At 38.1% G+C, this 26284-nt stretch overlaps 1 protein-coding gene across 2 annotated transcripts in view; it reads right to left on the bottom strand.

Annotated features, from left to right (window-relative positions):
• pknox2 (pbx/knotted 1 homeobox 2) overlaps positions 1 to 26284 on the bottom strand; it is a 70708-nt gene that overhangs the window by 42466 nt on the left and 1958 nt on the right. For both annotated transcript variants that reach the window (XM_027148205.2, XM_047805226.1), the window contains exon 2: positions 12376 to 12456. The gene's annotated coding sequence lies outside the window, so the exon portion shown is untranslated. The remainder of the gene's footprint in view (positions 1 to 12375; positions 12457 to 26284) is intronic.

The following is a 26284-nucleotide window of genomic DNA, read 5'->3' as shown; positions in this document are numbered from 1 at the left end:
CTGCACGCAATTCTGTGATGAGCAAGTGAGAGACCTGTAGCTTCAGGTTAATCCCTTCCTGCTAAATGAGCAGAAAAAAGATGGTGGGAAATGAGGAAATGTGACAGAGAAAAGGCAGGACTTTTAGAGAGAGAGAGTGAGAGAGAGAGAAAAAAAGCAAAACGAGAGAAAAGGCGACATTTCGAGTAAATGGAATCCAAAACCCACTCCAATTATCTTTGGCAGCCATGCCAGTGAGGCTGACTTAATTAAAGAGAGAGAGACGAAAGAGGAAAGGAGGGGAAAGGCATAAGGAGAGAGACAGAGAGAAAGAGTGATTGAGGGGACAAACTCATGCGTATCAGGACTGCACACAAAGACGAAACGTCCACCACTCTCGTCTTTTCAATTCCACCTCAAAGGCAGTCAGAGAAATAATAATGATTATAATAAAACAGTGGAGACCGGGCCATTTTTCATGAGCAGCATAATTGCGCAAGTTATATCCATTGTTTCTCTCGCTTTGTTATCATTCAGATAGGACAGAAATACCTATAATGGAGAATGGAAATGATTTGATTCTACGTTAAATCCCCAATAATCCTCTTGTGCCTTTTCCCTGTCTGCCTCCAACATTGACCTTTTCTGCAGGAAGCCTGTTGCCATGGAAACACCCCCCTCAACCTAACCATCCACCCACCCACCTACCCCAAATTGTATGTACTGAAGTACATACACAAATTCAGTACAACACAACATATATACTTCATATAAGTGCATTCACTCTTGCACAGACCTTCAACTTTTGCTTAACATTATAATTGCTTTCAGGCTTTAGCTTATTGGGGGAAGCAAGTCTATCTGGGAAGAAGTTCCTTTTAATTAAGTGAATAATAAAGCAATTAAGGAAAACGGTAAAACTCTGGAGATACGCAAACTTGTTCTCTTGTACTCGTACTTCAGTTGGAGTGTAAAGTTCACAGTAGTCATTAGTGTAACTAACTGGCTAATTAATTTTATTCTTAACACAACATGTAGTAAGACTCCCCATAAAGTAACATCTAAGCACATAATATTAAAAGTTCGTGTTTGTCCTTGCACAGCAACAAATTTCTTTTGACTTTTAACATCATTAGCTCATACTTCACCTTGCCATATTACTAGAAAAAAATCTGTTTCACATTATTATTATTATTATTATTATTATTATTATTATTAACATCCTATATTCTGTGAACAATATGTCTTTAAACATGCTTCAAGTCACACATACCCAATCCAGTATGTCGCAATCACAAAAGATCATATAAGAAAGAAGATTTATCATAATAATTAAATCCATCAATATAATCAGCTATGATCTGCCATTCTCTTGTATCTATTACTTGTGTGCAGTATTTTCGTTTCGGAATTTTAATAAGACTTCATTTGTCCTTTTCTCACCTGTAGAAAGACATCTGTTCTGCTTTCCAGTAATAACTTGCAGAGGTTATAGTAGGTGAAACTAGCTCATATTCAAATTAATAGTTGTAAAAAGCATAAAATGAAGTCAGAGTTCCTTTTACAGTGCTAGCAGTGTTTACAGTTCTACTATTATGTTCATTGTTGTTGCCTCTCTCTCTCACTCTCTCTTTTTCTCTTTCAAAAATAAAAATAAAAATAATCGTCAATTCCTAATGATGGAAAGGTCCTCAACTAAATGACCTTCGCTAGGGTTTCCCAATGTGCAGCTGATTGCTTCTCTTGCAGGAGATACAATAAACAATTGTAGTGATGCAGCCATGAATACGTGGTAGATGATAATCTTACCCTATTTTGTCTTTGATTTAAGTAGCTGTGATTTTTTTTTTTTTATTATTTTTAAATCTTGAATGACTGATTATAAGAACACTAAAGTGTTCCCTAAAAATGGAGAAGGGTCTGGATCAGCCAGTGGATTGCTTATAGGTCAGTGTGTAGGTTCTTTGTCTATCTATTCTCTACATATTAAATTACATATACAATTACACATATGACTACTTTAGGAAATAATGATAATTTAAAGATAGAAAATAAAATATTCGTACTTTAACGGAGGAATCTGTCATGTATGTTATGCCTACTATAATATGTTTATCCTAAAAACTGTGAGTAAGGAATGGGTTTTTGTCTGTGAAATGAATAAGAAAGTGTGTCTGTAGATTTATAACAGATGACAATAAGCCAAGACCAATTTTATGATTTAATTGTCTTGTCTAAAAAACATTATGCTTGAGCCAGGTTTGCTGATACACCAGGGCTGGGTGGAATTTGAAGGAAAATAAGGGGGAAAAACAGCTGGAATTCTGGAAGTGTAGCCATGTTAAAAATGATCTGAGAGATCATCATGTGTGTACATCATGTATAAATAGTTTAGCATACTTTTTCTCAAGGAATCCAGCAAACAACAAAAAGTTTTACATAGAAATGTCATACTTAATACTCACATGGGCACTGACTTTTATCTAAAAATACATACTGTAGTAGGTTTATATTCAAAAGCAAATTCATTGCAACAGTTCCCACGAAATGGCGTTGTTTTCAAATTGTATGAATTCACCTTACAATGGAAAATAATCTATCAGGTAATAAAAAATACATGATAAAGGCATTAAGACAACATAGATCGCCTTGAATAAGTTAAGAAATCAAAACTCTTTACAAGTTATTACTTATTCTTTTCTGTTATTGCTATGTCTCTTCTCATGTAGAGTCATTTTTTAAAAAGTTAAATCTCAAGTGTATATATAAGATGTATCAAGGCAAGCAGGAGGCATCTGGCTGTAAAGGCCCCTCCAGACGGAGTGTGGGAGGCAGATCCATAATTCAGCTATAATGTGTGATTACAAAAATAAACACTTTCACAGATGACAATGGCCGTCTCAGCTATACTTACAAAATAAGACTTACATAGCCTACTTACAAAAGTCTGTAGCTCAATAAAGTGTAAACTCAATTCACCATGGAAGATCAGATCAACCAAACGAAGCTAAAATCATGTGGTAGTAGCACATAAACGTATAAAATATGTTGGTACACACCAAGAGCTTTGATTAAGGTTCAAATGCCCTCAAACATTGAAACTGGTAAAATGTGATCTCAATGACTATGTGGCAGTGTTGTTGGTGCAAGATGGGCCGGTAGTTTGGTAGTCTACTGGGAGTTTGTGACAGAACAGTCTCTACAGTTTATACAGAGTGGTTTGAAAAACAAAAAACATCCAGAGGGTGGAAATGCCTTGTTGATAAGAAAGGTTAAAGGAGAATGGCCTAACTGGTTTGAGTTGACAGAAAGACTTGGTTAATTCATACAACCACTCTTTCTAACTGTGGTGATCAGAGGAGAATTCAGAATGCACAACAACAGGAACCATATCAGGTTCCACTTCTGTCAGCCAAGAACAGGAATCTGAGGCACAGACTCACTGAAACTGGACAGCTTAAAGACTGGCAATAGACCAGGTGACATTTTTCCAATCATCCTTCTGGGACAACTGACTTTACTGCAAAATATTTTTGAATCCTTTAAAACACTTGTTTTCTTTAATACTTTTGGCCAATAGTTTCCAATTGTTAAAGTTGTTTCGACTTAAAATTAACATGGGACATAATGTGAAACAAAAGCAAGTTTTGTTTTATTGTCAAAATCCATGAGTAGAAATGAGTCTGAAAGCAGACTAAGAGAGGCTTATGCTGAGCAGATGTGTCTGTTGAGAAGAGCCGAGGCCCATACTGAGCGCTTTGGGCCAAAAGCACTAAGGGTCTGGGCTGGAGCCGAGAGATAAGACAGCCTCCAGGGGCCTCAGTGCTGAGAGAGAGGGGGAGAGAGCGAGAACAAGAGGGGGAGAGAGAGAGAGAGAGAAAGAGACAGAGAGAGAGACAGAGAGAGAGAGAGAGAGAGAGAGAGAGAGAGAGAGAGAGAGAGAGAGAGAGAGAGAGAGAGAGAGAGAGAGAGAAGAGAAGAGAAAGACAGACAGACACAGAACTTCCTGGCTGGAGGCCAAAATCAAGTTTTCTCTCTCTCTCTTTCTCTCTCTCTCTGTGTCTGTCTAGATCTTTCTTTCATTCTGCACTGTTTTTTGACTTTTTAATATCATCCTGTATTAACCATTTTTCAGCCTCACTCAAAATTTTCACCATTCTTGCTTTCTCTCTGCCACCATCTCTCACTCATTTACCACTCTTTCCATAGCTCTTCTAAACTATGCAATTTGTGTGTGTGTGTGTGTGTGTGTGTGTGTGTGTGTGTGTGTGTGTGTGTGTGTGTGTGTGTGTGTGTGTGTGTGTGTGTATAACATTCCGGTGTATTGAGATCAGACGTGTTTGACTCTTAGGGGCAAGATTGTTTGTGCCGCACAGGCCTAAAGCTGGTTGCCACGGAGACCGCCATACCATGGGTCTGACCCTGGAGGACCATGGCTTTCTTCCTCAGCAGGAGACACTGGCAGCTGCAGCACAGCTGCTCACACACACACACACCACTGTCCAATGGTAAAATCAAAAGTGAATAACCTTGAGGGTTCCTAGCTTAATGCAGTGACAGAGCTAATGACTCAGGTGTCTCCTCATTCAATGACATATTATGGGCCTAAACTAAAGTCTGGTAAAAAGAATAAAAAAGAGCACTGATCTTTTGTATATATAGTTTCTGTCTGCTTATAGTAAGAGATCTTAGCTCTCCTCTTACTTTATCACCATTAAGTACATAACCTAGTTGTACGTAGTGTCCCAAAACAGCATCATCAAACAAAGTTTTGTTCCCTTCATCAAATGTTACATTTTGATTTTGAGACATATCTCTGTTCATTTACCAATGTTTTAATATTTAAGATCTTTATATAGTAAGGATCGTAAGTATATTTTTGCTTGATCATAATAGAATAATTCAAAAATACTAGTTTCATTTTGTTATGGTAGGTAGTTCTTTATATCCGCAAGCTGGTTCCCTTAAACAACTTAACCAGTTAAGAGTTGTAGCCTATAGCTTTAGCCAGCCAAGATTCTCTTCCATCTTTAGTTCCCTCCACATAAATAAACACTAATGCTACAATTCTAGGTATTATTTATTTATAACTTGTTAAAATGGCAAGACATGAATATGCAAAATAAGCCAGCCAAACAGAATAAGTTATTGGTTCATGGCAATGGTGTAAATCTAAATAAAGCCTTAATCTTCATTTTGTTCTTGGTATCTACTCTTGACTTTGGTCCTGAGAGCCATTAAACAGAAAACTAGTGTGCATTAAATAGGCCCTGTTCACACTGCAGGTAAAAGTGGCCCAAATCCGATTTGACCAGGTCAGTGACCAGGTCAGACTTCTTCAGGAGTAGTGTGAACACTCAAATCTGGCCCAGATCTGATTTTTTCTAATCAGATATGGGCCACTTCCATATGTGGAACTGAATCAGACCCAAATCTGATTTTTTCCAATGTGGCCGCAGTGTGAACAGCCAAGGCGGATTTGATGCGACTTTTACCTCAATCTACATCGACATTCGTCACAATTATGCGCCGGGCGAAGACTTTTTTTACTTAACACACACACGTTACCAGTCACGTATGTGTCACGTTTTCAAAGTTTTCGCCGGCGAAAACCTTTTTTTTTTTTTTTTTTTTGCGCAGGGGGAAAACGTGACACAAACGTGACTGGTAACGTGTGTGTGTTAAGAGTGTTATATAAAGTGGTTACGTGAACCAGTTCATTATGTTTGCATTGAATACAACACATTACTTCTTCCATAACCTCACCAACTTTTTAGTGCAACGGCGTGCTGCGTGTGACGTCATTGTTGTTGTTCGTTTGCGCATGCGGGTCAGTTCGAAACCGCAAACAGTTCACACTGGTATCTGATATAGGTCACATTTTAAAAGTTAATGTGAACAGCCAAACAAACAAACAGTGTGAACGTGGCCGTGTCTAGGGATGTAATCAATTATTTGGATTGAACAGACAATGTGTTATAAACAGATATAAAGATAGAAATAGGAAGTGCATTTCTGTCTTTATTTGCCTGTAAAGCTTACAGCCCATCTGGTTGAGACTTGAGGTGTATACATGGCTACTGCTTTTTTAATATATAATTTTGGTAATAAAACCAACAATATTTCAGTCCCTAAAACTCTCTAAAAGATTTTAACAAGAGTTTAGGGAAGCATAAGTAGATTTGGTTTTGTCAGGCTAGATTTACTACTTTGATATTGCTGCTGTTGTTGCTGCTGCTGAGCAATTATTAGGAAATATGCTGTGGCTGCAAGAGGTAAAAGAAACCCCCAGTAAAAGGGTGGTGTTGTGTTGGAGGAGTGTAAAATGACAACTCTTATAGAGCACACAAAGGCCATGTCCGGCTAGTTTAGTCGAGATAATAAAGAATTATGTAGACGCTGCGCTGTCAGCATTGAGAGAACCAATCAGTGCGCAGATTGAGATTCATGGCTGAATTAAACATTGTTAGTAACTCAAACAACATCAGACAGTAGACAAAAAAATCAACACAAAAAAACCCTACCTACAAAATAGATATGAAAACAAACATAGGTGTAAATTCTTACACTACAGCTGTGACTACTGGGAATGAGCTCAAATGCCAGGCCCTTCAATCCCACCACAGATCTCTCTTTAACACTCTCTACCTTGCAATCATTCACTTTCCCATACCCTTGCTAATATACCTCTCCACTAACTCATTTACTTACTCGCTCATTCACTCCAGTACAGGGCTAAGGGCACTCCACTAGAGCCTCCAACAGCTTCTCAAAGCTCCCTTTGGAGCTTCTTTAGCTCTCTTAACTCACTAAGTGATGAACTAACACACGGCCAACAAACTCCTATATGTAGGTGTGTAGCTTGCAGTGAAAAGCAAAGCAGGGATAGTGAAAACACTTAGTTGTACAAAAAAAGACACCCACTTTTTTCCTCACTTACAGTACATATATTTCTCATATCAATAGAAACCATACCCATGATATCTGTCTGAGGTATTACTTCTCTTTCCCATCTGAGGCTGGAAAAAACAACAAAAGCACTACCCCAGTACGAGATAGAACACTTTTTGACAACCATTCTTATGACCAATGTCACTTACAGAGCTTTCAAACGATAGTGCCAAGCCTCTTACATACTCATAAAGGACATTTTTTTCTTCCACCTCTGGTCTAACATGATTACATGCTTAAACTCTGGCTGAAAGCAGTTTAGCAGCTTGTTCTCTATACTGTTCGATGCACTCATCCAGGAAGCTGGGGCTTACTTTTATTTCATGTGCCTGATCGCAGATTGGCAGTAAAAGAGTTGAGTCATGCTGTGTATTTACTGAACTGGGGGGATTTTAAGCAGTGCAATGACTGAACATGACTGAATGGCACCAGCAGTTACCTTATAATGCTTAACCATTAATGATTAGCTTATGGCTACAAATAAAATTTAGAATGGTTATGCTTTATTTCACATTACACCTTAACTACTGACTTGTGACACTATAAGCTGATGTGATGTGTGTTTTGAGAATAAAAACATAGTTCTTTATCCATTTGTTCTTAAACATACAGTTTTCTTTGTTGACTATCTGTTTTAATGTCATGTCCATTTTGCTAATGTCTTGCCAATTGCTGTTGTTTTAGTTCTAGTCCTTTCTTCTCCTCTGAGCTGTTATTGGTTTGTTCTCCTAATCTGAGCACCTTTACTGTGTTCAGATCTTAATTTTGTTTGTCTGCTCATTTCCTGCTGTTTCTGGGTTTTGTACCTTTTTTTTGTATTCTGTTGTTATTGTATTCCATCAAAAACCAAGCTTTGCTTTTCCTGTTTCTGTTTAATGAAACAAATGAAATCCATAAATGCTGAAAAGTCTGTGGAAAACTTTTTCCTTTCTTTGTGAGCTGCCTTTAGGTAAATAATTTACATAAATGTACTTGATAGGGCTATAACAGATGATCTGTTTTGCTGAACTTCGGCCAGTTTCTTTTTTTAAATACATTGATCGGTTCTGCTACAGTACTTCTCGAGGGCTGGCTCACTTCAGTATGTGGAAATACTTTGCTGGGTCCACATCCAGACCACAGTCTGCTAGTTGATGACCCATGATCTAAAGTGATTATTCACAGTGGCTGGGAGGAGAAAGCTTTCGGTCCTTCCATAGTGCAGTGATCTAGAAGCAACTTTATCTTAAAGGTTTAAGTAGATCCAAGCATAAATTGTGCTTGATCCAGAGGTTGTGTCTAAGGAAATATGCAGTATGGTACCCTTTAAAAAGCTGAAGCTTTTATAAGATCGACAGTCCACTCTTCCTGAGAATAATAGCAGTTAAAATAGCCACTCTGCTACTCCCTCATGCATGTAAGGTTATTTGTCTCAGAAGTCTGTAGAGAATTCTGTAGAGATTTTGCAGAATTCACTAATGATTCTTTCTCTTTCTCTTTGGTCCGATGAAGAAATCATAATTGATCAATTTAAAATGTTTGTTATTTATTTATATTTATTTATATTACTGACAGATGTGAAGAATTTTAATAGACTAGACTAGAAACTCTAGAATATTCTACTAGTACTGACAGCACACTGACCTGAATAATATATTTTCTCCTTTACTTGCCAAGGTGAAAATTCTGAACCGTTTTGCATATTTAAAAGACAACCTAACCTCCTTAACCATTTGAATGAAAAAGAATATTACTGAAGTAGCTAAGTGCTTTCTGTTGCTGGTCTTTTGTTCATTCCTGTTCTCTCACCTACTAGCTCACTTGAGTTGTTGTGTAGTGTGTGCCCTTCCATCTGTCCTCCTAAAACTACATTCACATATGCAGTGCAGTATATATATAATAGCTTAGCTGCCAACATTCATTTGGCACTTTATACCTTTCATGTGTTTATATTCATTTATTATTCTGTATTTGCTGAACATTTGTTCCTTATATAATTCGAACATAAATTCTTGTTGTGCCTCAGAGATCATTTGCTCTTTTTGATCTGAGTCTCTCAGTTTATTTTGACTTGCACTCTTCCTATGTATTTGTTTCTTCCTACTGTAATTCTGTAATCATTTGACCAGACGAAGATAAGTCTCCTTTTTAATTTCTAACATCCTCTCAAGGTTTCGTTGAGTTTTCTGATCCTCGGGGGTTTGGAGATGTATTTTTTTAGGTTTTTGTTTCCCCAATAAACTATGACTGGGCAATTTAAGAGCATTGAATTAAACCAGACCCACTGTTTGCAATTCACCATTAAATGGGCCAGACTTATCTGACTTAAATTGCCCCATAAAAAATGTTGCCATTGTTTTAAATTTCTTCTCTCTTTATTTGGCCCCAAAATACTATTAAATATTTTTTATATTTAGTTTCTTTTTTAAGTTTGACTACTTGTACAAATGTATATAACATTAAGGACTTTTTCAACATTTACTATTTCAAAAGATGTCCACCCTGGATAAAATGTAGTCATCCTAATATCAGTAAATTAAACATCAGTAAATCAGTTAGACTTTGTTTTATAACAAACAACTCAGCAACAAACCATCCTAATGAATGACTTCATATCAGTGGTGTAATATCAATAACACAACTTCTCTAGGTGTGTGTGTATGTGTGTGTGTGTGTGTGTGTGTGCGCATTATAGCCCATGTGTTTGCTAACAACGGGGGCTGCACATTTGTTTCCCTTTTCAGCCTGTAAAAAAGCAGCGGTGGCTGTGGAAGCAGTAGAGGCAGCCTATCAAGCTCTCCCTGCCTCTTCTCCTCCATCTGTTCTGTTTTTCCTCCACCGCTCCTTTCTGATGAGCCGGGTCTTCAGTCCCCCCAATAAAATCCCATTAGCTCTTAATGAAGTCGAGCTCGCTGCCTCGTGCCTTCACCTCATTTAGCACGATTGTCTGGCGGCCATTAGCGCCGAGGCAATTACAGCCGAACGGCGAGAGTAATTGGAAATGCCGACAGGGACCCCAGGAAAATGGGAATAAATAATACAAAAAAAATATTAAAACTAATAAGCTTCCATCGAGATGGGAGGAAGGGGGGTGGGGACACTGAAGCTAAATCAACATAATTTTAATCGGTCCTGGTGAGGTAGAGACATAAAGGTGAGGACCTGGTGGAGATGATAATGATGATGATGATGGTGATGATGATGAGGGTGAGGTTGGAATGGAAGACTAAATGTAACAAGAGAGCAAGGCTGAGCAAACCTATACAAATTTCTAAAAATATGTACTAGAATACAGTTCATACAGTATACATTGATTTCACCTTAACAGAGCTGATTAGTATTGAAATGGATACAGAGCACAGCCTGGGAATTGACCAGACGTCTTCTGTTTGAAAGAAACACTGGCAAAACTCTATGCATAGGAAGCCCTAAAAAAGCAAAGGGTTGAATAGCGAGTCCCAAGTGGTATTCAGAGAGTTGTGTATAGTCTAATGGTGCCAGATGCCAGGGCATCTCAGTGGACACCTCACTCCTCCCAATGAGGGGCAACAGGTGGCAGAAACCTGATCAGAAAGGGCAGAATCAGAGGGCACCTTTCACAAGAGAGTGGGCAGGATGCCCAACAGTCAGGCATAGGGCATTGCCAAGGTGTGTGTGAGTGTGTGTCTGTTTGTGTGTATTTGGGAGAGCAGGATTAGTAGGGGATATCCATTTGTGTGTGTGTGTATGTGTGTGTGTGATAGAGAGAGAGAGAGAGAGAGAGAGAGAGAGAGAGAGAGAGAGAGAGAGAGAGAGAGAGAGAGAGAGAGAGAGAGAGACACTACACTACACTACACTACACTACACTACACTAGTTGGCACTAGTTACCCTAAATCCGAATGGAAAACAGAAGGTAGAGTCACACAAAAAGAGAGTCTCAAGGGTCATCCATAATAGTAGCACATTGCCTGCCATCAACAATACTTTTTGAAGTCCTTTTATTCGGTGCAGACCCACCAGTATCAGTTCTCCACACAAGACAGCACACACTCATACAGCATATATACACACTCACACAGCATATATACCCATACATCTATATAACTGACAATATCTTCAGCAATCAGTAATCGCTATCTCAGTTCAGCCTGGATCTGCAAAAGCATTCACAATTTTCCAAATCAAATGGCTACTTATCACACAAAACTATCACGGGTCTGGGAGGAAAACTGATTCTGAAATGCAATATATATCTCCACATTCACCCTGCAAACATATGCATGGCTGCAAGCTTGATGTCTTTCATCCATATTTAGCATCATACTGTAATATTACAAAGACAAGTGAAACTTGTCATAAAAAAAACTAGTGTTACAGAATAAAATCAGTGGTGACAAATCCAACAGTTTAATGCCTCTGCATGTTATTAAAGCGAGTGACATGGAAACCAGCTCTCTGTTTCTTTCTCCCCATGCCTTCATGATGAAAATGTTTATTTGTCTAAAAAGATCTACAAACAATCACTTCTCCCGACAGGAGCAAGAGATTTCCAGCCAGGGGAGATTTAATTAGCAAAATCTCGTTAGGTTTAACAAAATTAAGCGTAAAACAATCCTCAGCAGGGCGCAGGGCTCGGGGAGAGAGAGAAATCGGGGAGACTGGGGAGAGGTGGAGGGAGGGGTGGCACTGAGAGAGCGATTAGAGCCGAGAGGATATTGAGACAGTCGCTTCGCTGCTGTTGAGGGGGAAATGGCTCCGAACACCCAGCTGCTTTCACACTCAATTAAAGAGCCTTGCCTGTCTTTTACCCCCTCTAAAAAGCAGAGAGTTAACCTTGCTGCATTCTGCCATCACACACACATACACACACACACACACACACACACACACACACACACACACACACACACACACACACACACATCCCTCCAACCTCCAACAGCCTCCATCCTTGCCCTCTTTCATCCACAGCACACACAATTGCATCCTGAGCCGTCGAACCATTAAAGAAACCAAATTGTGTTTCTGAACGAATTTGCATTCTATAAGAACGCTGCGTACGAAAGTGCCATTAAAGTGAGGAAATAAACGCTTAAGCAACCCAGCTGGAGTGATTGGAAAAGAACAGCAAGCACTCAAACTGAAATTTGCTGATCATCTATCAAGGCCCAATTGCCACTAAAACAGCAAGGAATAGCACAGCAATTCTCAAAAATAGGTATTATGATGACAGAATCAGAAATATATATTTTAAATGTGATCCGATGCCTTTACGTCATCATCAAGTGTATGGGAATAATTTGGCCAGATGCCTAGCATTAAAATCAAATGTTGCAAAGAATACGGACTGAAATGTTATAATTTCAATATGTATTAAATACACTCACTTAGCAGCAATTATCTGTAATATATTAACTGTCTTTAATGGAACAAATGTGGGATGTGTAAATAGGCGACGAGAAAAAAAATGTTCAAAGCAAACTTACAGTTATTTTGTCCTCAGCATTAAAGCATTGAAATGTTCCGGTGAGTTTCGCCTGATACACACGAATCCAATATCTGATAGTCTGAAAAAGAAAAAAAGAAAAAAGCGAATCACCTTGACTGATTTTTCTACACATTTTTAATTATGTTAAACAATCTTGCTTTCAGTGTGGGAGAAATAACATGCAACCTTCATCTGTAAAGCTGAAGTCTTTTTGTGAGTAAAGTATGCGTATAAAGTGTGTGTAACGGTTCAATAGGGACTGTGTGAGAGTGTGTATGAGGCAAAAGGGAGCAGAAAGATGGAGATGGTGTTGGAATAGATGTAATTCATATATACCTCCCAAACCCCCACGCTTGTTTCATGGAGGCTAGAAAGTTTGTAGAGAAACCTCCTTGGGTTTCCTCCCAACTACAAAGAAAACATTTTAGCGCTGCAGACTCCCTGAGACACAGAGCCTCCAAATAGCCAGCATGGCCTACCAGCCCCTTGCCCACCTCTATTTCCCCCCTGAGATGTTGCTCGACTTCCTGTTGACGTCAAAATGAATTAAGGTGAGGAGTGTGCAGCAACTCCCCCCGGGGGCAGGAGGGGCAATAACTAAGCTCAGAGGAAGCATTAGCATTCCTGCTGAAGCAGACATACACATCTGCCCACACAGGCAGCCAAAGTGAAGGGCCCCTCCACAAACAACCCTTTACATCCACACACACACACACACAGACACACACACACACACACACACGTTTAAGCAGATATGCATATGCAAACACACGCTGAGTGCCACACTGGAATGGTTGTTATCCGCACATATGTTCAAGCACGCAGACATATATGCATATGCAAATAGTCCGAACGGCCACGGTACCATCCTTCACTCCCTAAAACATTGTCCTTTCTTCTCCACTACTCATTGCAACTCTATTTTCTGGCTACTCTATCACACCGACACCCAGTTATGAAGTCTAACTCATAGAGAGAAAAGATTTGTGGGTCCACCTTCTTCTTTAACACAGAAAGCTCCAGTATTTTTTTTAACATTGTTTCATTCCCAGTCTAATATTCACTTCTCCCATATTCCCAGTACAGTCATGGAACACAGCATTTTTCTCCTATGTTCACTGCAGCCCAGGACTGCACAAACTCACTTCATTTCCTTTCAGATCTTTCTATGCTGATGTCCTCTGTACAGAGATGAAACATTGATGTTTTACTGGTGTCTCCAATCAGAGAAAAGAATATAAGGAATAATAGGATAATGATTCCTTTCAGTGCCAACTCGTTCTATCACAGAACATGTTGTTGGTTGTTACACAATGCCTGAGATACCAAATCCAAAAAATCTCTGGTTCAGCCATAAAAAAAGGCATGGGCTAGTGAACATGGTTATTTCCCACAATGCCTTGCCAACAATAGCCCTCGAGCTGTTCAAAGGCTGTGACAACAACAGCTGTTGCCAAGGTTTTCAGCTTCCTGTTACCATGACAATGGCAAAAATGATTCATAACACGCTAACATCTCTCTTCTAATAAAGTCGCTTGCATTGTTATAGCATAATTACAAATACAAGATATAAATGCACCTTGTATTTCTCCAGGGGAAGATTGGAATGCCTGATTTATTTTTGCCGGACCGCCGAGCAGGCTGTCTGGAAGAGGCGTTTTTGCTTGACTGATTTCCATTGTTGAAACAAGCATACACATAAGCACTTCACTGCCATCGTCCAAAAAACTCACTTTCTACACTAAAATTATTCACACCTCCTTGTAGTTCTTACTCAGAAACACTGCATAACAACTATGAATCCATATGATAAAAAAAAAAGATTTCCAGCAGAAGTGATTTGTCATACAACAGGTGAGAATTTCAATTTCAAATGACATATTGAATAACCAGTCTGCAACCTGTAGTTTTGCTAAACCAGACATAGCTATTTTCGCTATGTTACACCAAGCAAATATCGAGAGCATTCAGAACTAAAAAACAAGTGCCTGAAAATTTGTTACGCATTGCTTAAATAGGGGTGAAAAACATTTGCTGGCCAAATAAATGTATCCGATTCAGAGTCATGGGAAGATGGAAAGAACAACAAAACAGCGTATGGGAGCATATATCAAAGTTTTCCTAATAATCTGAGAGATTTAGTTTAATTTAATACAAATTAAAGCATTAAAACAAATCCAAGAATGCTAAATATGTTTTTATCCATTATTATATTTGACAATTTTATATATGATACTGTGAATGCTGTGGAATCATAAAACCCTAATGGTTTTTAACAACCTTTGGTTTTTAACAACCTTCATTAAGCCTGAATTTGTATAGGTTTGTAATAAATTTCATTGTATGAGTTTAAAAATAATTAATAAATTATTACAATTCTGGGAATAAAATGCTCTATAATGTTTGAATCTTCCTCTGCTCCAACACCTGAATCTTTCTAAAGCTGTCCTCGAGTTGAAAAGCAAAAGCAATTAAAATTAATTTTGAATTCATTTATTGACCAATGTTAAATAATATATTAAGAGATTTTGAGGCAATCTTTAATTAGTAAGCAATGTATGACTTGCTTATTAATAGTTAACTACTGAACCATATATCAAAGCATTACGGAAAACATTAAAATCCCCACCATCCCCAAAGTCCCACTAGCTGGGAAACGAAGTATGAAAAAGATTAAAACTCTCAAGATGTAAACTCTAGCAAATGTACAAAGATTGATGCTATATTGATGCTTAGATATTAGCCGGTATCAAACTCTCTTCGTTCACAGTTTAAAAACTCTTGTGATCATAGACGTTAAGTGAGGCACAAGCCAGACAATTTAAGGAAAGGAAGGCAGAATTCCTGGGATTTAGAGAGGGATTTGGAGCACAATAGCAGGTATTCCCTCTAGTGTAACGGGATCTGACTTGGCGTCATGAAGGGTTTAAACTTCACATTAAACCAGGGGGGCAGCTGACACATGCAGCTGCATTAGACACAACACGAGGCACACAAACCAAAACACACACACAGTGTGCCTGTAGCAGTACAAGCAAACAGCAGTTTATCAGTACACTCTCTATGGACAAAGCATTATTCTGTTATTCTATATAGCTCTGTAAATCCTGGATGGCTTGTTCCTGTGTCCTCTACCTTAGAGAACTCAAATCCAAACAGGAAAAGTACTTTACAGCTAAAAATATCTCAAAGCAAAACAGTGAAAAACAGGCTGTGAAGCCTAGCTGCTGTCTGAGAATGTCTGTAAAAGCAAAACCTTTGTACACCAATAATTGAATATTTTATTTTTTTCCAATTTTTTTACAGATGTATATTTTAAGTCTATATTTAAATGTAAAATATAAAAATTATAAATACAATGCTGAAATCCCTCTAAAAAAGTAGTTGTTATATTGAACCTTGGAAAATCAGCCAACAGAGAAGGCTCCCTTGTCTGCCAAGCATCGTCAAGGCTTCCTTGAAGAATGTAAAATATAAAGCACTCCTGACTTACTTAACTCTACTACATAACTGTTTAACACAGTGTGTTATTCATATTTAATGGCTTCCTTATTAAATAATTAAAGTCAATTAATTTAGAGAAAACTTCCTATGTAGTTTCCCCTAAATAGTGATGGCTATGTCTTAGCCAGTGAAAATTACTTCAGGATATAATCACCACTGTGAGCATACTATATAACTATATATAGATATTACCCCTATTTCTTATGTTACAGCATGGACTAAAAACTTGGCCAGTACAAATAAGAGATGGGCTGTCGGGTCCCTTCGTGTCAAATCTAGTGGGATGCAGTGAAGCCCATCTCTCTCTCTCTCTCTCTCTCTCTCTCTCTCTCTCTCTCTCTCTCTCTCTCTCTCTCTCGTGTATGTAATCCCCAGCCGAGAGCTCATATGCTTTTTTACTTCCCCAGGCAGAGGAGTGTCCTGGCCCCTGGCCCAGTCTCCTCAATCCCTGCTGCTCTCCCAGCTTCCTGTCCTGGGACTACAGGAATGAGAGCAGCCATGTGGGAGAGAAAGTGCCTCTGAGCTTTCATCGGGTTCTCCCTCATTCCAGCAGCCTCTTACAGCCCACACACACACACACACACACACAATCTGACATACAGACACGGAAACACAGATGCATACATATAATGTAAACACGTAACCCAAGGTATGCATAAACATGCGGTATATGTAAAAGAAATATTCACACAAAAATGACACACATGGCAAAAACACATCGATACTGTGTCAATCTTTTTGTCAAGACATTCAAATATTAAGCATTAAGATTGTAAAAGGATTTGTAATGCTTTCTATGTACACATTTTTAAAATATGAATTGACAGAAAATAACTAGCCGCTAGCCTTTGCCGTAGAATCATCGCTAATAAAAAAAAAAAAGGACAAAATATTCAGAAATTCTTTATCTAATTAAAAGACTTGCATATTAATGTGTGTCATTTATTAATAAAGCTGTTATTTAACACAAGACAGTCTGGATTTCTCTCTAATATTTACTTTGCTCTCTCTTTTCTTAAGCTTAGTTTAGAAAAATTGCCTAAAATAATTAGCTGTTGTAATATAATTGTTAAGGAATAAATACTAGATAGTTACAATGGGTTGTTGGTTAGGTTGCTAATTTTGTTTAGTTTGTACAAGAGAACTCTTGAACTCATAAGCGAAGAATTATTATTTTGTTGTCTGTTTGTTAGAGAATAAAACATATTGTGACTTATGAAAGCAACTGTGTAGCCATCAATCCTTTCACAGTTCTTTTGTGTTCTCAAGGTATATGATGCCAACCGATGGAGTCAGTTTTAGATCTTTAATATGAATGCCATAATATGAATGCTTACCTTGTACAAGTCTCTGAATTTTCTCCATCTGAGCTAATTGGTGCGTGGGAGTTCACCTTCTCTCATTTATGCAAGCAATAAATGTTTTAGCTAATTTGTCCCTTTGGCCAGATGTTCCATTTTAGTGGTGCATAATAATTGCATTACTTGACCACAAGTAACATCATCAAGTTATTATCAGTATTGTTCTTTTTTTTTTTTTGTATTCCTTTGGTGTAATTTGGAAGAAACATTAACAAACTTTATTACTTCAGATATTTAGGAACTTATCTTATCAAGTCACTGAGCTTCAAATATATTGAATGAAATCAGTAAATATGAGTGTATATACACCAATCAGTCATAGCATTTAAAACACTGATTATCTCATTACCAAAAGTGGTCTAAGGAACGAAAAACAGTGATCCAGTGACAAGGTCATGGGCACCTAAATGTCACTGATGCAAATGAAGAACAAAGGCTAGCCCATCTGTTCCAATCCTATCGAGGAGCTCCTGTAGCAGAAATCGCTGGAAAAAGTTCATGCTGGCTATGAGAGAAAGGTGTCAGAGCAGACAGCTTGCAGTGTTTGGGGCTGTGTAGCTGCAGACCGGTTAGAGTGTCCATGCTGTCAAGTCCTGTCCACCACCAAAAGCAACTACAATGGGCATGTGACCATTAGGTGTGGCCCATGAAGCACTGGAAGAAGATGGCCTTGTCTGATGAATCACATTTTCTATTTCTTCATCCGGACAAGTGGAAGAAATGGCACCAGGATTCACAACAGGAAGAAGGAAAGTTGGCAGTGTCAGTGTGATGCTCTGGGCAATGTTCTGCTGGGAAACTTTGGGTCCTGGCATTCATGTGGATGTTACTTTGACCTACTTAAACATTAAACTTAAACAGGCCAAGTATACCCCTTCATGGTAACCGTACATTCAGCACCATAATGCTCCCTGCTGCACTGCAGATATTGTTCAGGAATTGTCTAAGGAACATTACAAATTGTTTTTATTACATTACAAAGGTGTTTATTTGGCCTCCAAATTCCCCAGATCTAAATCTTGTCTTGTTTAGTCAACACCTTGTGGAGTCAGAATTGTTTTGACCCACACAATATTAAGAAGGTTCTTTTTATGTTATGACTGACCATCAGAAAATAATAAAATATGAAGCTTGCAAGTCAAAGAAAGGCCATGTTCATAGGAGTGGATTGCTTGATGTATTCAGCAAAAACGTTCAAAAAATAGAGCTAAGTTCAGAATTGCCTTCAGGAGCACGCAGGCACCGAATTAAAAACAACAGTCCGGAGTACACGTCTAATGTCACCCGATATGTAATGTGCATATCCACCTCCCAGGAGTTCAGATTCCATGTGCTTTTGTGTTTGTTTTGCTTTCATTTCCCTCACTTCCTTTATGCTCATTAGGTTTATATGTTCCTTACCCATTATCTTTTTTCACCTGGGCATGGTTAATGCTTGTGTATATTTTAGGTTTGTGTTTAGTTGTCTTGCATGTTAGTTTGCATTAGTCCTCTTGCTTTTAGTTAAGTCCTGCATGCGCTGAGTCAGTTTCATTTATTTCATTTGTTACAGTGAGACCACAGCATTATAGTGCTGTCTTATATTTCTTTATAAGGTTAAAAAGCAACTGTAGGACATTATTTTATGTGACTATTTGGCTTTTTTTATATTCTTAGGCAAATTTTTTTTTGTGATGAATACTTTTAAGGTTATTTGAACATTTTACAGTGTAGGTGTGATTATCATCTGTTGTCAGTTATTTAAAATAAATTAGGATGCTGAAAAACTGCTAATTTAAGAATGACCTGTTTAAATAGAAAAGTCTCAAATCTGTTATCTTTAGGTTTTTCTGTGTCTTTATTATATAGATTAAATAATCACTCTAAAAATTAGTAATTTTTCTTTTTTTCCTAAGGTTCATTTACTCATATTATGTGTAATTTGAGCATTTTTGCAGTTTTATTAAAATAATTGCCACAATTAAAATTCTTAAAACTTTATAACAAAAATTTAAATTGCTGTGAAGATAATGCATTTGACTGATTCTGTAAAAGGTTACTTACTGTAATATATGACAGTTTATCTTTGCCAATTTACCACTTGGTGAATTACTGTAAAATAATAGTGATTGTCAGTTTTTCCAGAAGGTTAATCACTGTAATATTTTTTACGGGTTATCTCTGTCAATTTTCCACATGGTAAATTACTGTAATTTAGAGGTTTTATACTGGCACTGCTCCTTCCAGTCTTTTGACTGTTGTCTTTAGACAGTTTACTATATCAAGCCCGATATGCTCTCACCATTTAAGATTTAGCCACAGAAAATGTGTGATTCCTGTACATTACAAAAAGGTAAGCAATAAATAACGGTGATATTCTGAAATTCACATAAACAAAGACACATATCTAGTGTGCGCTTACATACCCAGAAACAGCAAATGATACCAAACCACACAGTGAGACGCACAGAAATGCATACTTACAGTGTCAACAGATAAACACACAGAAGCCCAAAGAGACACACATAGAAGTGCACACACACTGGAGAAACAACCAAATACACACTAAAACCTTTTGTATAGATCAAGCTGAACAATCCAGTAATAGCCAAAAATCTATGCATAGAGCTACATTCACTGTCCAGTTTAATTTGTGCAATTATCCAATCGGCCAATCATGCAGCAGTAGTACAATACATACAAATGCATGTCAAACAATGCACGTCAAAAAGTATCCAGCGAGTGCAAGTTCTGTGGGCGGAAGTGCCTTGTTTATGAGAAAGGTCAGAGGGGAATGGCCAGATTGGAGCTGACAGGAAGGCTACGGTAACTTTTAACACTTACTGACTAGATGTATCCGAATAATTTTATGCATCATGCTGCTTGCTTGCATGATTGCTTGATTGGATAATTGCCTGAAAGTGCAGGGGTTCCTAATAAAGTGGACAGGGAGTGTATGTGCATGCAAAAACCCTAAATGCATTTAAAGAAAAGGACACAGATATGCATAGGGATATACAGAGTCACATTCACACACATACACACACACACACACACACACACACACACACCCCACACACACACACGCACACACACATACACTAAACAATTTTGACATTTTGACACTCTGTTTTATAGTGATTGCTATATTTATTTAAGTCCATTTTAGCTTATGGACAGAATGTATTTATTGCATGTATTTTAATAGCTATAAATACTTGATTTAATATTCTGTAATTTCTGTTTTAACTTTACAAGCCTAACCAGGGACAGGGGTTGCAAATTAGTCATGGCTATTAACCTGTATGCATGGCATCTACTTTATATTTTATAAAGCAATGTTTTATGCATTTGTCCCTGTCAAATAAACATAAATAAATAAATAAATAAATAAATAAATAAATAAATAAATAAATAAATAAATAAATAAATTTTATCTGTGAAGATTTATCTTTATTTCTAGTTGAGAAAACAGGCATTACGGATAGATCAGGATCAGGTTGTTTATGTTCACTTAAACAACAGCATGAAGTACACCAACTCTATTCTGTTTCAGAGGAACAGTGAGGAATTCCCCTGCAGTATCTCAATTCAGTTTGACCTTTCACCCTGTTTTTCCAGCCTTGTTTCAAAGAGGAAACGAAAAGGTTAACTCTTGCCTCCTTCGCTCAGCCCAGCTGTGTTTTTGGCTGCGAACACTGAAAGGCGAGACGTGAGATGTGATTGACTGTATTAAATGTCCAGGGCTGTTTATAAATACCCCTGAAGAGTTGTGCTAGCCCTGGTTCAGAAACCCCACAGTACCACTCCACTCCTCAGGAGGCAGGTGCATGCCTTTTACAGCATTCCTGCAACCTTCCAGCCAATTTTTCCAACCACACTGATGCGACATGTCCTGGGCCAACACCAAGACTTTGCTGGCATGACCAACACACCGGAGGCTGGCAGAGTGGTCTCTTGTCCTCCGTTTTTTTCAGCCCCAGTGTCATGCTACCCTGGCCATGGCTGTCAGCCATGTCCACATTTACTCCAAGCTGTGAGCCTGCAGCTGTTTATTTTTCACTTTTAGCTCCCGAGTTGTCATTAGAGCCGTCTGAAGGGCAGCATTATGAAGTTATACTTGAGATCATGGGAATGTTTTTCAGTATGGCGTGAGCTTTGAATGCATGGTGATCAGTTGGTTCTCACATTGAATCTTGCCAGGAATGTTCCATTGGTTATGATCTGTCTGATAAATGCACTGATTTTGAAATTCTTGATTGTGTAGGTTAATGAGAATCAAAAACAACAAAATGATCACAGCATGGCCACCACATTTATGGTATGGGCAAATCAATGCACTTGCTTTAAAGAACACAAGCAAATTTGATTTACAAGATGGTTGCTTGAGTCGATAAATATCATTCTCTTATTCTGCATCTGATACTTATTTATTCAGCATAATAAATAAGTATTTTTAAAAAAGGTGATTGTCTCATAAGGTTAAGACTAAAATAACTAAAGCTTAAATGATGATACTGTCCATGTGCAGATGTGTGTGTGTGTGTGTTTGTGTGTGTGTGTGTGTGTGTGTGTGTGTGTGTGTGTGTGTGTGTGTGTGTGTGTGTGTGTGTGTGTGTGTGTGTGTGTGTGTATGTGTGTAATCAGTGTGCAATGTTTCTTTCTGACTAGGCCAAGCGTTAAACTACACATCCCGTCTCTTTATCAGATTACACCAGTCATCGTGGTCATAGAGAAGCTTCTATCCATACGGCCTATAATTAGTTCTGATGGAAACAAATAACACCTGGACCGCTGTTAGAACATGCTTTATGATAACATGAAAGCAACATCAAAAATAGAGATAATATTTTATGAATACAAGAAGGCTTCAAAACTTTTGTAACAAAAGCCTCAGGATATGCTGCGTGCCAATCTGCAGTGCTATTGTTGAAAGGCAAGAAACACCTTGATGCCTTGAGGCGAAAACTATTCAGAAAGCCAAAAAGTCTTCGAGGACTTGAGTAAAATAACTTAAATCAGAGGCAAAATGAGATTATTTGTATTATGTTCGCATAGTGAGAAGGCCCTGTGTGCTGGCAATGATCGTGGTAGTGTAAAAAACCTCTGTTCTTAAAACTCCTGAAAATGTGACTCGAGTCATAACAAGCAGCACATTTACACTAAACTGAATATCTCACTTCTTTATGAACTGTGGTCAATACTGGGAAAGTATAAAGAAGCCACATATGAGAATAATGAAGTGCTGTTAGTTAGCACATCGTTCATCTTTCTTACATGCCCAGAAATGTAACACGTGTATAAAAAGCCTTCTGTACTTCGTATGTTAAAAAATAGACATAAATAATCTGTCTTGAGCGATTCAGAATTTGTAAAAAGCTGCACTGAAAATAAACCTTGAATGTTTTGTTACGGGGAATATAAATGAATGTGAAACTGTAACTTCTCAACTTTAATTATTACCAATGTATAATTTCATTCCATGTAGCTTTAAGTAATTTGGCTTGGATTCCAAGTTACCTTGCTCTGTTTAATATATATTTCATGAATTTCATCCTGCTCCAGGTTCTGCACACAGGAATGAACAACAAACCAGAATAAAGTTTCCAGAACCGCAGAAATAAGCAACAAATGTTAAGGCCTCGGCGAGGAGTAAGGTAAACGGATTCACATCATTTACTACCTGCTTATAAACCACCAGCTTGTAGGTTATTCGTGCTAAATCTGTCAACGATTTCTACAGAGTCTGGCAAAAAGAATCCCTGGCGCGAGTTCTGAAGTGAAGCGCAGTCGGATTTTTCAGACGTTGAACTTTGTGCATGCTGTAAATCACATATTATGTTGAAGCCAGAGGAAAGCCATGAGCTTTACAGTCTCCCTGGGATGAGGCCTCGCTGATGCTTTATATCACAGGGATAAAGTATTTGGCATATAACAGGCTAGTAAAACAGGGGAAAACACACCACTTAGCAAATAAAATGCACATCCATTTATTTGAACCGAAGGTAACAGTGCTCTTAAAGTAAGTGATTGGGAACTCATTCAAGAGTCACTTATGTTCCATATAAGAAAAAAAAAATGAAACATGCCAGTACATTAACACAGGAAAGAATTCTATCCGTGCTGTTAAGTGATGCTTCCTTGGAGTAATGCTATTATGAAGAGGTTTTCAAGGCATACAGCTAGCAATCAATGCCTTTAAATGGCTCTGCAGTTAAAAAAAAAAGGACGGTTGAGATGTCTGGGCTTCTTACAGAGAACAACAAAAGATTCTCAGACAGAAGATCTGCAGGGGAGGAAAGAGACAGATACAACAAAACGTGCAAGGGCCGACTAAAATCAGGTGCTCCAAATCAATGGCAGTCTGTGTCCGACCACTCAGGGTGTCGAAACGGGAAGTGTGAAAGTGAGAAAAACAAGGCTTTCTCAAAGAATGTCATTCCAGCGGGGCCTAAGAGTGATGGCACTCTTACTCAAGATGGGTTTTACAGTAATAGATGGGAATTCAGGGCAGCTCAAACAAAAGCCAGCTTCCTGAGAACTGGCTTCCTGAGAAGCAGGAGAAAAGATTCCCAAGGCATTATTAAGAAACAAAAGCAAAAAAATCCAGTAGACAAATCTATATGCCTGAGTCCATATGGCACAATACGAAAGAAATGTCTAGAATATATAAGAACATATCTGTCTGTTTGAGCAGATTTTAAACATCACCCTTTTCACTAAGCTTTTATTATTATTATTATTATTATTATTATTATTATTATTATTATTATTATTATTATAACATATTCAAATATATTCAAACAAAAAGCTAGAAAGCTCCTCTCAGCTGGTATTTTCAGCTTTCTGATCTGCAGATGAATTCAGATCAGATATTTCGCCTGCTCAGCAACTGCTTAAAAGTAAAATAAATTCAACATTTTTCAAACGAATCCTGTTTCTCCTAGCTAGGCATTGTTCATTTATTAGGATTAGCAGCATACCACCAGAGATAAGAACAAAGGCGCTGTGACGTTTACACTCTAGTTAACGTTTTTTAAATTCAGAATTAATAATAAGCCACTGCTAATTTAAATCTGCTTTTGAACCCTATGTGGTAATTATTTCTTACTCATAAATGAGGTTTTCTTCCATTTGCATGTGGGGAAAAAAGTAATAATCATTGCCATCATCATCATTATAGTCATCATCATCATCATCATCATCATCATCATTTATGAACTAGATCGTACTCATTTGAATGTTTTTTTTCCATGTACGTCTAAAGAAAGTAAATACAGACATAGCAGTTACACTATTTATTACTGTTAAACCAGATTTGTTAATTTCTTTTATCTATTAGTATTAATTAACCACATCAAGAATCTTGACAAGCCTCTCTGCTGCTGCCTTTTACAGCTATAAATAATATCTTCACATCCTTCTGATGCATGCTCATGGTGTAATGTCCTTTCGTCCCTGTGCACACACAGGAGCCTGTGCAAACTCTCTGGCCGGTGATGTGAGCACTATAGGTGATCGTTAAATACCTGCAGCCTGTTCCGCCAGCATAAATCAGGCAAATCTGCCTGCACCTCAAGTTTCCCCGGGGAGGTTCTGGACTGTTATGCCAAGCAGCCGAGAGGCTGAGCGAGGAAAGAGGAGAGTGAAGCGAGGTTGTTTGGACATGCAGCAAAAAGCAGACCCGTGCTCCTTGGAGAGCAGTTGGGATCAGTAGGGCTTAGTGAATGTGCCTCTCACCCTGCCTCCCTGCATCAGAATCATCTGGATGTGTGTTCACAGGTACATTCACGTGCAAAGCCTTACATCGACTTGCCAAAGACCTTGACTGCACAGTACACTGCCTCTGAAAGACACATTGGATTGAACAGCTTTTTCGCAAATTAAGTTTGTATTCATTTCTACAGACTGAAAGTTAAATGAGATAATTGTGGTAATTGACAGTCTATATGAAAAAAATGGATGTGCACAGGAAGCATTTACTTTTTCAAAGTTCAATAAAACAGGCTTGTAGTATTAAAAAACTGGGTAATCGGTGCATTTGAATGTGGTTTGAAAACAAGAAAATGACAAACGCTATGGCTAAGCTCAATTTTCCAAAATAGTTTTATTGCCACATGAATGGCCTTATAACATATGCTGTTTCCACTCTGTTTATGAGGCAGACCAACTCACTATGTTAGTAATTAGTACAAATGTGAAAAAAGGACCTACAGGGTTGTACCTTTGCCTGCAGTTTGCTCATGACACACAGAATAGGAATATGCAAATAAAGTCAGACTACTCTGTATATGCCGTTTTGCCCAAGGGCAGCTAGTCCCATGACTCAAATCATCAATTAAGATCACAGTGGGGATCTCAGCATTTAGATTGGCACCACACCGCAACTATCTCCCCCACAAAATATCACAGCCTTCTGATGCCCTAACCACGGAAATACAACACCTAATTATGAGAGGCTTGTGTCTGAGAGGACATGGGGACATACATACACACACACACACACACACACACACACCCACCCATACACACTCATGCACACAGTCACACACTCTCTATCTCTCTGTTTCATGGTGAGAAATTCCTTATCCAGCTTTTCTGCGACAGTGAGTGTCAGAAGGCATGGACCCTCATGGCTCACATGTCAGGCGCAGAATGGCACGGGAAGACTTTCATGGTTATGTGCGCAATGCAGTCCTCATGTCAGTACCACAGAATTATGCCATGAGCTTTATAATAATCGCTTTTAGGATATTTGCTTTGGTTAGCAAGCAGAGGTACTGTATGACGAATTCACACACAGGAGCTAAAGTTTAATTCACGTTTGTATAAAGAATGTGGCAACTGTTTAACATGTGATAGACAAAAGCTTAACGTAAAAATCATTTCACAGCAAATAAAGTTTTGTACAAACCATTTACTTGACACCGTTTTCTAATTTTTAGACATAATGGTATTATCTCATATTGTGTGTGTGTGTGTGTGTGTGTGTGTGTGTGTGTGTGTGTGTGTGTGTGTGTGTGTGTGTGTGTGTGCACATACTTCTGAATGTCTTTATGAAAA

The sequence above is a fragment of the Tachysurus fulvidraco genome, chromosome 20, assembly GCF_022655615.1.
Source record: "Tachysurus fulvidraco isolate hzauxx_2018 chromosome 20, HZAU_PFXX_2.0, whole genome shotgun sequence".
Classification (NCBI taxonomy): Eukaryota; Metazoa; Chordata; class Actinopteri; order Siluriformes; family Bagridae; genus Tachysurus; species Tachysurus fulvidraco.
This window is presented reverse-complemented; position numbering and strand designations above follow the sequence as displayed.